We start from the raw sequence: 13,338 nt of genomic DNA, 5'->3' as shown, positions 1-13,338 counted from the left end.
GAGGTAAGCAGGGACCAGATCATGGAGGGGTTTGTAGAATGTGTAGCTAAGGAGCCACTGAAAAGCTTTATGAAGTTGAACGATGTAGTCGAATTGGCCTTTGAAGAGGGGGCTTTGGGATAGTATGGGATGGGCTGGAGAGCAGGAAGACCAATTAGGAGACTGTTGGACCAATTTGATCGAGGCCAGCGATGACACAGGTGCTGAGACAGGGAAGAGGAGACAGATTTGATAACTACTGAGTAGGTAGACTCAACAGGACTTGGGGGTTGGGAGGGCAAAAGAAGAACCTAGAATGAGGCTTGGATTTCTGGCTTTGGAGGGTGGACAGATGGTTGGCAGCATTCAGTAAGAGTTACCATAAGAACCAGGTTTAAGAAGAATCAGCTCTGTTTAGGAAGTGTTGAGTTTGAGCTGCCTGCGGACTGTAGAGAGAGGATAGGCAGCTGAATATGCAGGATTAGAGGTCAGGAGAGGGTCTGCGCTGTAAACAGACTTGGGTTATCAAGGTATAGGTGATATGTTCCAGCCACAGACACACGTAAGATCATCCAAGGATTGGAGCCGAGTGAGATGAACGCTGGGCTAAAGATAAAAACCTGAGGATGTTAAGTCAGCAGATGGAGGAAAAGACATCCTGGAAAGAGACCGAGCTGGAATAAGCAGAGAGGTAGGAGGAGAGACTGTGGGTGGTTGAGAATGGTGTGCCAGTGAGGGCTGGAGTGAGGCTCAGATGAGGACGAGATGAGGGCTGGGTTGAGGGAGGGGGAGGGCGTCAGGCACCGTCTGCATTTAACTAAAAGTCACATGGCTATCACAGGTGCTCTTCACAGAAAAAGTCATTCATCATTTTGAGCAGTGCTCATCCTTTGAGGATTCCCTTGCTTCTCAGATGAACTGTATCCCAAATTCTTCTATTTCTCCCTTAAAATAACAACAGCCATACTCATTTCCTTATAATGAGTAAATATATTTAGCTCCTTAATAATTGAACTGAATTCTGTTTTCCATTTGAAATTCTAGACGAAGGACACCTCTGCTTTGTATAGGCCTGCTTATTGTGCTAATCTTGTTTGGTGGAGAATAAATTAAACCCTGGGGAAAGGGGACATTTGGGTCACAATATGAGTGATTAATCTCAGCTGCAGATTGCTCAGCATCTTGTCCATTAAATTTTTCACAGTTCTCAGTAACATATAGTCAACATATCTAACATTGGAAAACGCCTGCATAATGATGGTTTGGGAGGGCCAAACTGATAGAGCCCCTTAGAGGCTAATCTACTTCTCTTGCTCCCTAGAGGCTAACCTACTTCTCTTATATTTTTAATATCCTTACTGTTTTTCCTGATTATAAATGTGATACGTGCTTATATCAAATAATACAAACTTGCATAAGTAAAAATGAGAAGCCTCCGGGAAATGGGCTGGGGAACAGAAGTGGAGTAAGCTCCAGGGATTTGTAATAAAAAGCCGTGTTTTCTCCATTCTGACAGGGCCATGAGGACATAGATAGGTCAGTGCAGCTGCACTGAAAGAGAGCATCAGAAGGCCCTGCTTTACCCAGGGTGCAGGGGCAAACTGAGAAGAGCAGTGACGAAGGCCATATCCTGAAGGGCACCATTTGAAAACTGCTGAAGCAAAAGGAACTCAAGAGGGAGACAGAGGACAGGCTGGAAAGGGGTGTGCTTAGGAACTCAGGCTTTGGTCTCAGACAGACCTAGGTTCAAATCCCATCCTGCTACTTATTAGCTCAGGGATCTTGGACAAGCGTTTTGTGCTGGTCTCGGCCTATCCATAACCAATGTTGCGGCTGGACCGGCCCTTGTGGTTCTTATTATGATTGCAAGACGCCCTCAGTAATAACCGTCAGGAAACTTGGAGGGGAAAAAAGCGTTTATTACTCACAGGTTCTGGAAAGGACAAGGCACACCCGGGGCTACACAGCGAGGTCGAGGGTAGAGAAAGAGAGAGAGAGCACCTGGGCCTGGGGTTCTGCTTTCATAGGGATCGAGGGTAGGCGGCCTGTGGTTTTGCGGGCTTACTCTTTATTGGTGAATGTAAAACATAAGAGCGGGAATTTAACACGTGGGGAGAGAAAAAAACAAGTGGCCTAAATGGTCAGTTATAGAAATCCACCAATATCTTTAAAACAAGGACGCCTGGGGTGGGGGGGTGGACGGGGCTGGTTCCTTATCTTTCTGTGGCTGGCAGTGTGTTTATTCGTGATAGCTGTCCTTGAAGTAGGTGCCTTTTTGAAGTGGATGCCTCCGAAATCAAAGCTTAAATCAGACACTTGGGTTACAAAAATGCAAGTTACAACTGTCAGGGCTTACACTACAACTAGGCACTTAAATTCTTTATGCCTCAGTTTCCTGTGAAGTGGGGATGGTGATAATACTGATATCTACCCGGAGGGTCATGGGTGAGGCATACTCCACGTGTATGGCATAGGAAACGCTTAAACAGTGCCTGGCACGGGGTAACTAACGAATAGAAGATACTGTTATGATCGTGACTTTTATTGGTAGAAGAATCAAGGGAGAGTTGTATTATGTAGCATATGTGAGGGAATGATAAATAGTGTCCGGAGAGATAAAAACTGAAAAATATCCATTGGGTTTGGCAACATGAAGGTCATTAATACACTTAGGAATAATAATTCCAGGGAAATCGTCGGTAGAAACTAGATTGCCATGAGTGAATGGGAGGTAAGGAAGTAAAGGCATCAGAATAGCAAAAGGAGGGACTTCCCTGGTGGCACAGTGGTTAAGAATCCACCTGCCAGTGTGGGGGACAGGGATTCGAGCTCTGGTCCAGGAAGATACCGCATGGCATGGAGCAACTAAGCCTGTGTGCCACAACTACTGCGCCCGCGCTCTAGAGCCGGAGAGCCACACCTACTGAGCCCTCGTGCCACAACGATTGAAGCCTGTGCACCTAGAGCCCGTGCTCCACAACAAGAGAAGCCACCACGATAAGAAGCCCGTGCACCGCAACGAATAGTAGACCCGCTCGCCACAACTAGAGAAAGCCTGTGCACAGCAACGAAGACCCAATGCAGCCAAAAATAAATAAATAAATTTATTTATTTATTAAAAAAAAAGAATAGCAAACGGAACAGTTGAACAGAAAAATGAGTCCAAGATCAAATTCATGTTTCTATGGGCATTTAGCATTTGTAAGTTAGCAAGGAAAGAATGGACTATTCAAGAAAATGTGGGCTTCCCTGGTGTCGCAGTGGTTGAGAGTCTGCCTTCCGATGCAGGGGTCACGGGTTCGTGCCCCGGTCCGGGAAGATCCCACATGCGGCGGAGCGGCTGTGCCCGTGAGCCATGGCCGCTGAGCCTGCGCGTCCGGAGCCTGTGCTCCACAACGGGAGAGGCTACAACAGTGAGATGCCCGCGTAACACAAAAAAAACAAAACAAAACAAAAAGAAAATGTGCTGGGAAAATAGGCCATCCGTTAGGAAAACATAAGATGAGACCATCCCACACAAACACCATTCACAAAAATAGATTCCAGTTGGATTAAAAACAACTTCTAAAAATATGAGGAAAAAATATAAGAGAATATTTTTATAACTTTGGGGGTAGAGAAGGCTTTTTTTAAAACATCTTTATTGGAGTGTAATTGCTTTACAATGGTGTGTTAGTTTCTGCTTTATAACCAAGTGAATCAGTTATACATATACATATGTTCCCATATTTCTTCCCTCTTGCATCTCCCTCCCTCTCACCCTCCCCATCCCACCTCTCTAGGTGGTCACAAAGCACCGAGCTGATCTCCCTGTGCTATGCGGCTGCTTCCCACTAGCTAGCTATTGTTTTTTTGTTTGTTTGTTTGTTTTGCTGTACACGGGCCTCTCACTGTTGTGGCCTCTCACATTGCGGAGCACAGGCTCCGGGCGCACAGGCTCAGCGGCCATGGCTCACGAGCCTAGCCACTCCGTGGCATGTGGGATCTTCCCGGACCTGGGCACGAACCCATGTCCCCTGCATTGGCGGGCGGACTCTCAACCACTGCGCCACCAGGGAAGCCCACTAGCTATCTATTTTACGTTTGGTAGTGTATATATGTCCATGCCACTCTCTCACTTTGTCCCAGCTTACCCTTCCCTCTCCCCCTATCCTCAAGTCCATTCTCTAGTAGGTCTGTGTCTTTATTCCCGTCTTGCCCCTAGGTTCTTCATGACCTTCTTTCTTTTCTTAGATTCCATATATACGTGTTAGCATACAGTATTTGTTTTTCTCTTTCTGACTTACTTCACTCTGTATGACAGACTCTAGGTCCATCCACCTCACTACAAATAACTCAATTTCGTTTCTTTTTATGGCTGAGTAATATTCCATTGAATATATGTGCCACATCTTTTTTTTTTTAACATATTTATTGGGGTATAATTGCTTTACAATGGTGTGTTAGTTTCTGCTTTATAACAAAGTGAATCAGTTATACATATGTTCCCATATCTCTTCCCTCTTGCATCTCCCTCCCTATTCCACACCTCCACGCAGTCACAAAGCACCGAGCTGATCTCCCTGTGCTATGCGGCTGCTTCCGACTAGCTATCTGTTTTTGTTTTTTTTTTTTGTTTTTTTTTTTTTGCAGTACGCGGGCCTCTCACTGTTGTGGCCTCTCCCGTTGCGGAGCACAGGCTCTGGCTGCGCAGGCTCAGCGGCCATGGCTCACGGGCCCAGCCGCTCCGCGGCATGTGGGATCTTCCCGGACCGGGGCACGAACCCGTGTCCCCTGCATCCGCAGGTGGACTCTCAACCACTGCGCCACCAGGGAAGCCCTAGCTATCTGTTTTACGTTTGGTAGTGTATATATGTCCATGCCTCTCTCTCGCCCTGTCACAGCTCACCCTTCCCCCTCCCCATATCCTCAAGTCCGTTCTCTAGTAGGTCTATGTCTTTATTCCTGTCTTACCCCTAGGTTCTTCATGACATTTGTTTTTTTTCTTAAATTCCATATATATGTGTTAGCATACGGTATTTGTCTTTCTCTTTCTGACTTACTTCACTCTGTATGACAGACTCTAGGTCTATCCACCTCATTACAAATAGCTGAATTTCGTTTCTTTTTATGGCTGAGTAATATTCCATTGTATATATGTGCCACATCTTCTTTATCCATTCATCTGTTGATGGACACTTAGGTTGCTTCCATGTCCTAGCTATTGTAAATAGAGCTGCAGTGAACATTTTGATACATGACTCTTTTTGAATTATGATTTTCTCAGGGTATATGCCCAATAGTGGGATTGCTGGGAGTTCTAAAAATATAGAACTAAAAATATATGGTAGTTCTATTTGTAGTTTTTTAAGGAACCTCCATACTGTTCTCCATAGTGGCTGTATCAATTTACATTCCCACCAACAGTGCAAGAGGGTTCCCTTTTCTCCACACCCTCTCCAGCATTTATTGTTTGTAGATTTCTTGATGATGGCCATTCCGACTGGTGTGAGATGATACCTCACTGTAATTTTGATTTGCATTCCTCTAATGATTAGTGATGTTGAGCATTCTTTCATGTGTTTGTTGGCAATCTGTATATCTTCTTTGGAGGAATGTCTATTTAGGTCTTCTGCCCATTTTTGGATTGGGTTGTTTGTGCTTTTGATATTGAGCTGCATGAGCTGCTTGTAAATTTTGGAGATTAATCCTTTGACAGTTGCTTCATTTGCAAATATTTTCTCCCATTCTGAGGGTTGTCTTTTCGTCTTGTTTATGGTTTCCTTTGCTGTGCAAAAGCTTTTAAGTTTCATTAGGTCCCATTTGTTTATTTTTGTTTTTATTTCCATTTCTCTAGGAGGTGGGTCAAAAAGGATCTTGCTGTGATTTATGTCATAGAGTGTTCTGCCTATGTTTTCCTCTAAGAGTTTGATAGTTTCTGGCCTTACATTTAGGTCTTTAATCCATTTTGAGTTTATTTTTATGTATGGTGTTAGGGAGTGTTCTAATTTCCTACTTTTACATGTAGCTGTCCAGTTTTCCCAGCACCACTTATTGAAGAGGCTGTCTTTTCTCCACTGTATATTCTTGCCTCCTTTATCAAAGATAAGGTGACGGTATGTGCGTGGGTTTATCTCTGGGCTTTCTATCCTGTTCCATTGATCTATCTTTCTGTTTTTGTGCCAGTACCATACTTTCTTGATTACTGTAGCTTTGTAGTATAGTCTGACGTCAGGGAGCTTGATTTCTCCAGCTCCGTTTTTCTTTCTCAAGATTGCTTTGGCTATTCGGGGTCTTTTGCATTTCCATACAAATTGTGAAATTTTTTGTTCTAGTTCTGTGAAAAATGCCAGCGGTAGTTAGATAGGGATTGCATTGAATCTGTAGGTTGCTTTGGGTAGTAGAGTCATTCTCGCAGTGTTGATTCTTCCAATCCAAGAACATGGTATATCTCTCCATCTATTAGTATCATCTTCAATTTCTTTCATCAGTGTCTTATAATTTTCTGTATACAAGTCTTTTGTCTCCTTAGGTAGGTTTTTTTTTTCTTAGGTAGGTTTATTCCTAGATATTTTATTCTTTTTGTTGCAATGGTAAATGGGAGTGTTTTCTTAATTTCACTTTCAGATTTTTCATCATTAGTGTATAGGAATGCTAGAGATTTCTGTGCATTAATTCTGTATCCTGCTACTTTACCAAATTCATTGATTAGCTCTAGTAGTTTTCTGGTAGCGTCTTTAAGATTCTCTATGTATAGTATCACATCATCTGCAAACAGTGACAGCTTTACTTCTTCTTTTCCGATTTGGATTCCTTTTATTTCTTTTTCTTCTCTGATTGCTGTAAACCTTCCAAAACTGTGTTGAATAATAGTGGTGAGAGTGAGCAACCTTGTCTTGTTCCTGATCTTAGTGGAAATGCTTTCAGTTTTTGACCATTGAGGATGATGTTGGCTGTGGGCTTGTCATATATGGCCTTTATTATGTTGAGGAAAGTTCCCTCTATGCCTACTTTCTGCAGGGTTTTTATCATAAATGGGTGTTGAATTTTATCAAAAGCTTTCTCTGCATCTATTGAGATGATCATATGGTTTTTCTCCTTCAATTTGTTAATATGGTGTCTCACGTTGACTGATTTGTGTATATTGAAGAATCCTTGCATTCCTGGGATAAACCCCACTTGATCATGGTGTATGATCCTTTTAATGTGCTGTTGGACTCTGTTTGCTAGTATTTTGTTGAGGATTTTTGCATCTATGTTCATCAGTGATATTGGCCTGTAGTTTTCTTTCTTTGTGACATCTTTGTCTGGTTTTTGTATCAGGGTGATGGTGGCCTCATAGAATGAGTTTGGGAGTGTTCCTCCCTCTGCTATATTTTGGAAAAATTTGAGAAGGATAGGTGTTAGCTCTTCTGTAAATGTTTGATAGAATTTGCCTGTGAAGCCATCTGGTCCTGGACTTCTGCTTGTTGGAAGATTTTTTTTTATTATTTATTTTTGGCTGCGTTGGGTCTTCATTGCACACGGGCTTTCTCTAGTTGTGGTGAGCGGGGACTACTCTTTGTTGTAGTGTGTGGGGGCTACTCTTCGTTGCAGTACGTGGACCTCAGTAGTTGTGGCTCGCAGGCTCTAAAGCGCAGGCTCAGTAGTTGTGGCACACGGGCTTAGTTGCTCGGCGGCACATGGGATCTTCCCAGACCAGGGCTCGAACCTGTGTCCCCTGCATTGGCAGGCGAATTCTTAACCACTGTGCCACCAGGGAAGTCCTGTTGGAAGATTTTTAATCACCGTTTCAATTTCAGTGCTTGTGATTGGTCTGTTCATATTTTCTATTTCTGCCTGATTCAGTCTCAGAAGGTTGTGCATTTCTAAGAATTTGTCCATTTCCTCCAGGTTGTCCATTTTATTGGCATAGAGTTGCTTGTAGTAATCTCTCATGATCTTTTGTATTTCTGCAGTGTCAGTTGTTACTTCTCCTTTTTCATTTCTAATTCTATTGATTTGAGTCTTCTCCCTTTTTTTCTTGATGAGTCTGGCTAATGGTTTATCAATTTTTTAAATCTTCTCAAAGAACCAGAATTTAGTGTTATTGATCTTTGCTTTCATTTCTTTTTGATTTATTTCTGTTCTGATCTTTATGATTTCCTTCCTTCTGCTAACTTTGGGGTTATTTTGTTCTTCTTTCTCTAATTGCTTTAGGTGTAAGGTTAGGTGTTTATTTGAGATGTTACTTGTTTCTTAAGGTAGGATTGTATTGCTATAAACTTCCCTCTTAGAACTGCTTTTGCTCCAACACATAGGTTTTGGGCCGTCGTGTTTTCATTGTCATTTGTTTCTAGGTATTTTTTGATTTCCTCTTTGATTTCTTCAGTGATCTCTTGGTTATTAAGTAGTGTATTGTTTAGCCTCCATGTGTTTGTATTTTTTACAGATATTTTCCTGTAATTGATATCTAGTCTTATAGCATTGTGGTTGTAAAAGATACTTGATATGATTTCAATCTTCTTAAATATACCAAGGCTTGATTTGTGACCCAGGATATGATCTATCCTGGAGAATGTTCCATGAGCACTTGAGAAGAATGTGTATTCTGTTCTTTTTGGATGGAATATCCTGTAAATATCAATAAAGTCCATCTTGTTTAATGTATCATTTAAAGCTTGTGTTTCCTTATTTATTTTCATTTTGGATGATCTGTCAACTGGTGAAAGTGGGGTGTTAATGTCCCCTACTATGATTGTGTTACTGTCGATTTCCCCTTTTATGGCTGTTAGCCTTTGCCTTATGTATTGAGGTGCTCCTATGTTTGGTGCATAAATATTTACAATTGTTATATCTTCTTCTTGGATCAATCCCTTGATCATTATGTAGTATCCTTCTTTGTCTCCTGTAATAGTCTTTATTTTAAAGTCTATTTTGTCTGATATGAGAATTGCTACTCCAGCTTTCTTTTGATTTCCGTTTGCATGGAATATCTTTTTTCCATCCCCTCACTTTCAGTCTGTATGTGTCCTAGGTCTGAAGTGCGTCTCTTGTAGACATCATATATGTGGGTCTTGTTTTTGTACCCATTCAGCCTGTCTGTGTCTTTTGGTTGGAGCATTTAATCCATTTACATTTAAGGTAATTATCGATATGTATGTTCCTATTACCATTTTCTTAATTGTTTTGGGTTCGTTATTGTAGGTCTTTTCCTTCTCTTGTGTTTCGTGCCTAGAGAAGTTCCTTTAGCATTTGTTGTAAAGCTTGTTTGGTGGTGCTGAATTCTCTTCCCTTTTTCTTGTCTGTAAAGGTTTTAATTTCTCCATCAAATCTGAATGAGATCCTTGCTGGGTAGAGTAATCTTGGTTGCAGGTTTTTCTCCTTCATCACTTTAAATATGTCCTGCCAGTCCCTTCTGGCTTGCAGAGTTTCTGCTGAAAGATCAGCTGTTAACCTTATGGGGATTCCCTTGTGTGTTATTTTTCCTTTGCTGCTTTCAGTAATTTTTCTTTTTCTTTAATTTTTTATAGTTTGATTAATATGTGTCTTGGTGTATTTCTCCTTGGATTTATCCTGTATGGGACCCTCTGTGCTTCCTGGACTTGGTTAACTATTTCCTTTCCCATATTTGGGATGTTTTCAAGTATAATCTCTTCAAATATTTTCTCAGTCCCTTTCTTTTTCTCTTCTTCTTCTGGAACCCCTATAATTCGAATGTTGGTGCGTTTAGTGTTGTCCCAGAGGTCCCTGAGACTGTCCTCAGTTCTTTTCATTCTTTTTTCTTTATTCTGCTCTGCAGTAGTTATTTCCACTATTTTATCTTCCAGGTCACTTATCCGTTCTTCTGCCTTAGTTATTCTGCTATTGATCCCTTAGAGAAGGCTTTTCTAATCATGACACAAGATCCAAAAGTCATAGAAGACTGACAGATTTAAATTTGTTAAAATTTAAAACAAAACAGAAACAAAAACCTTTTTCTTGTGGGTGAAAAGTGTCGCCTGCTTTTTCAGTAAACAAAGGATATTGAGGCCATCAAGCCAGCAGCCACTGAGGCCACCTGCAACAGTGCACCCTGCGGGGACTCAGAATGGATGGAGAAAAGCAGGATACTGGGCCTAGATAGTTAAGATGCCTGTCAAAGGCATGATTTCAGTGAGCCCAGCCAGACTCTTGTCTCTTCCCATACATAGAAAAGTGCTACATTCATTAACTTGAGATGTCTGGTTTTCTTTAATTAACAGTAATCTTTTGATGTTCTGACTACCTGGTTTTTGTTGCAAAAACCCCTGTATATCCTGGCTCCTCCTTTACCTCTTTGGAGCAGTCCCTCAGAACTCTCTGAGAAGCTGTCTTCTGGGCTTAAGGCCTCAGTTTTGTCCACCAAATAAAACATAATTCTCTACTTTTAGGTTGTGCATTTTTTCAGTCAATAGTCTATTGAAACATACTATAAACAAAAGTAAAAACAAACTACAGATGGGGAGAAAATATTTGCAACCTGTATAGCAAAGGATTTTTCTAAAATGTAAAAAGAGCTTCTACAATTCAATGAGAAATAAACAAGTAATTGACAGAAGGGGAAATGTAAATGGCCCATCAACATATGAAATGATTGTCATTCAACTTCATCAGTGAGTAGGGAAATGCAAAATGAAACAATGAAGTATTTTTTTCATCTATCAGATTTGCAAAAATAAAACATAAAAATATAATATCCATTAATACCAGGTAATTTTATTCATGTTGCTGGGAGTATAAATTGACACAGATTTTGTAAAGGTCAAATTTGATGGTATCTGTTAAAATTTTAAATGTGAATATCTTATGATCCAGCAGGTCCACCTTTAGGAATATAGCCTAGAGAAACAACTGTACATGTTCATAAAAAGCATAGAAAAACGATGTTCACTGCAGCATTGGTTATGGAATGAAAAAAAATTTTTAAACAGTCTAGATTTCCACCAATAGGGCAACTAAATGATCTATAGTACAACCATACCATGGAACTGTATTTGGCAGTGTAAAAGAATGAGTTAGATCTATATATACTTACATAAACATGTTGTTAAGTGAAAAAAAGAAGTTGAAGAATGATACACAGATCATGACGCCATTTGTATAAATCTGCCCCTTCCCAGTAAAACAAACATTTCTCTCTCTGTTTATAGAAGCAGAGAAAAAAGTCTGCAAGAATAATCAACAAACTAAAAATGGTAACTACTATTAGTAGTTACCTCTGAGGAGGGTAGATTAAGTACATGTATTCTTTGCATAATTAAAAATAAATTTTGGGGACTTCCCTGGTGGCGCAATGGTTAAGAATCTGCCTGCCAATGTAAGGGACACGGGTTCGAGCCCTGGTCTGGGAAGATCACATATGCCGTGGAGCGACTAAGCCCGTGTGCCACAGCTACTAAGCCTGCGCTCTAGAGCCCACATGCCACAACTACTGAAGTCCGCGTGCCTAGAGCCTGTGCTCCGCAACAAGAGAAGCCACCACAATGAGGAGCCCGCTCACCGCAACGAAGAGTAGACCCTGCTCGCTGCAACTAGAGAAAGCCTGTGTGCGGCAATGAAGACCCAATGCAGACCCAATTAATTAATTTAAAAACTAAAAAGAGTTGAAAAAATTTAAAAAGAAGCAGATAAAGTGGATATACATTGCTCCTTTAAGAAGCTTTTCTGAGCTGGGAAAAAGATAAAGCAGTGTATGGAGGGAAGCAAGAAGGTCACAGGTGAGTTTTATGAGGATGGGAGAGATGACAAGGGCTTGAACAGGAGCAGAAGCTTCCAGGATGGAGAGGAGGGGGCAGATGTGAGAGATAGAAAATAGTAACCAATTGATGCGGGAGATCTAGTTCAGTTTATAAAATACTAAATGCCTACTGTGTGCCAGGTACAGTGTGAGGTGCCAGGGCTACTGAGAAATAAGACACAGTCTCTAGTTAAGGAGCTTGTAGTTGAGTAGAGGGGGCAAATATGTATACAAACTCTACATAATGTGGTAAGTACAGTAACAGAGGTATGTGGAGGGGGCCTGTGCGCACAGGAAGAGCAGCAGTCAAGCCTGGTGGCGGGAGTATAGGGTGCAGGTTGCTGAAAGGGGAGAGGAGGTGATCAGGAATGACTGGGCTAAGTCTTGAAATCTTGCAGGATGAGTACAAGCTAGTGAACTGGCTTAGAGTGGGTATTCAGTACACATTTGTTGAATGAATGAATGAATGATATATACATTGATGGGAAAAAGAAAATAAACACCTCTAACTTTTCATCATTTAAAACCCAAAGTATCCAACCCCCAGACATAGAAAACAAACTTATGGTTACCAAAGGGGGAAGCGGGGGAGGGCTAAATTAGGAGGTTGGGATTAACAGATACACACTACTATAGACAAAATAAACAACAAGGACCTACTGTATAGCACAGGGAACTATGTTCAATATCTTGTAATAACCTATTATGGAAAAGAATCTGAAAAAGAAGATATACAGTATAACTGAATCACTTTGCTGTACACCTGAAATTAACACAACATTGTAGATCAACTATACTTCAAACAACAACAACAAAAAAAAACCCCAAAGTATCCATTGAAGGTTTCAACTAGGATGCTGGTGAGGGTGGAAAACAGTCTACAGTGCGTTGAGGAATGAACGAGAAGTAAAAATAAATAAATGAGTAGATTATTCTTTCATCTACTCCATCCATGCATTAAATATTTATTGGGCACCTGTTACATGCCAGACCCTGTGGTAGGTGCAGAAAAGAAACTTGACTGTTAAGGGAAGAAAAGACACAGGGCAGTAGTTGGGGAGAAATGTGTGGTTGAGGAGGACTGGGCTGTGGAAAGATCTTTCTTTTTGGTCGTTGTTGTTGTTGTTGTTTTGCGGTACGCGGGCCTCTCACTGTTGTGGCCTCTCCCGTTGCGGAGCACAGGCTCCAGACACGCAGGCTCAGCGACCATGGCTCACAGGCCCAGCCACTCCGCGGCATGTGGGATCTTCCCGGACCGGGGCACGAACCCGTGTCCCCTGCATCGGCAGGCGGACTCTCAACCACTGTGCCACCAGGGAAGCCCAGATCTTTTTTTTTTTTTTTGAGATGAGGGGAGACTTAAGCCTGTTTATAGGTTGCGGGGAGGGAGTAGTCAGTAGTAGGTGAGGAGCTGATAGATGAAGCCAGGTTCTCAAAGAGCCTGAAAGAAATAAGATCAAGTACACAAGGGATGGTGGACCTTGAACAGGATGAGGGACCCTTCATCCTCAGAGACCAGAGGAGAACAGGGAAGGGGAGGGAGTGAGGTGGGTTGGGGCAGTGTGAGCCTGGTGACCTTGATTTTGTTGATAAAGTAGAAGATAATACCCTCTTGTGAGAGGGAAGGGGTCGTGAATAAGTTC

At 41.6% G+C, this 13,338-nt stretch overlaps 1 protein-coding gene across 16 annotated transcripts in view; it reads left to right on the top strand.

Annotated features, from left to right (window-relative positions):
• The window catches only part of SEPTIN6 (septin 6), a 68,148-nt gene that overhangs the window by 23,318 nt on the left and 31,492 nt on the right, over positions 1 to 13,338 (top strand). The gene's annotated exons all lie outside the window — the stretch shown is intronic.

The sequence above is a fragment of the Orcinus orca genome, chromosome X, assembly GCF_937001465.1.
Source record: "Orcinus orca chromosome X, mOrcOrc1.1, whole genome shotgun sequence".
NCBI classification, from domain to species: domain Eukaryota; kingdom Metazoa; phylum Chordata; class Mammalia; order Artiodactyla; family Delphinidae; genus Orcinus; species Orcinus orca.
The sequence above is the reverse complement of the archived record's forward strand: the minus strand, read 5'-3'. Positions and strand labels throughout refer to the sequence as shown.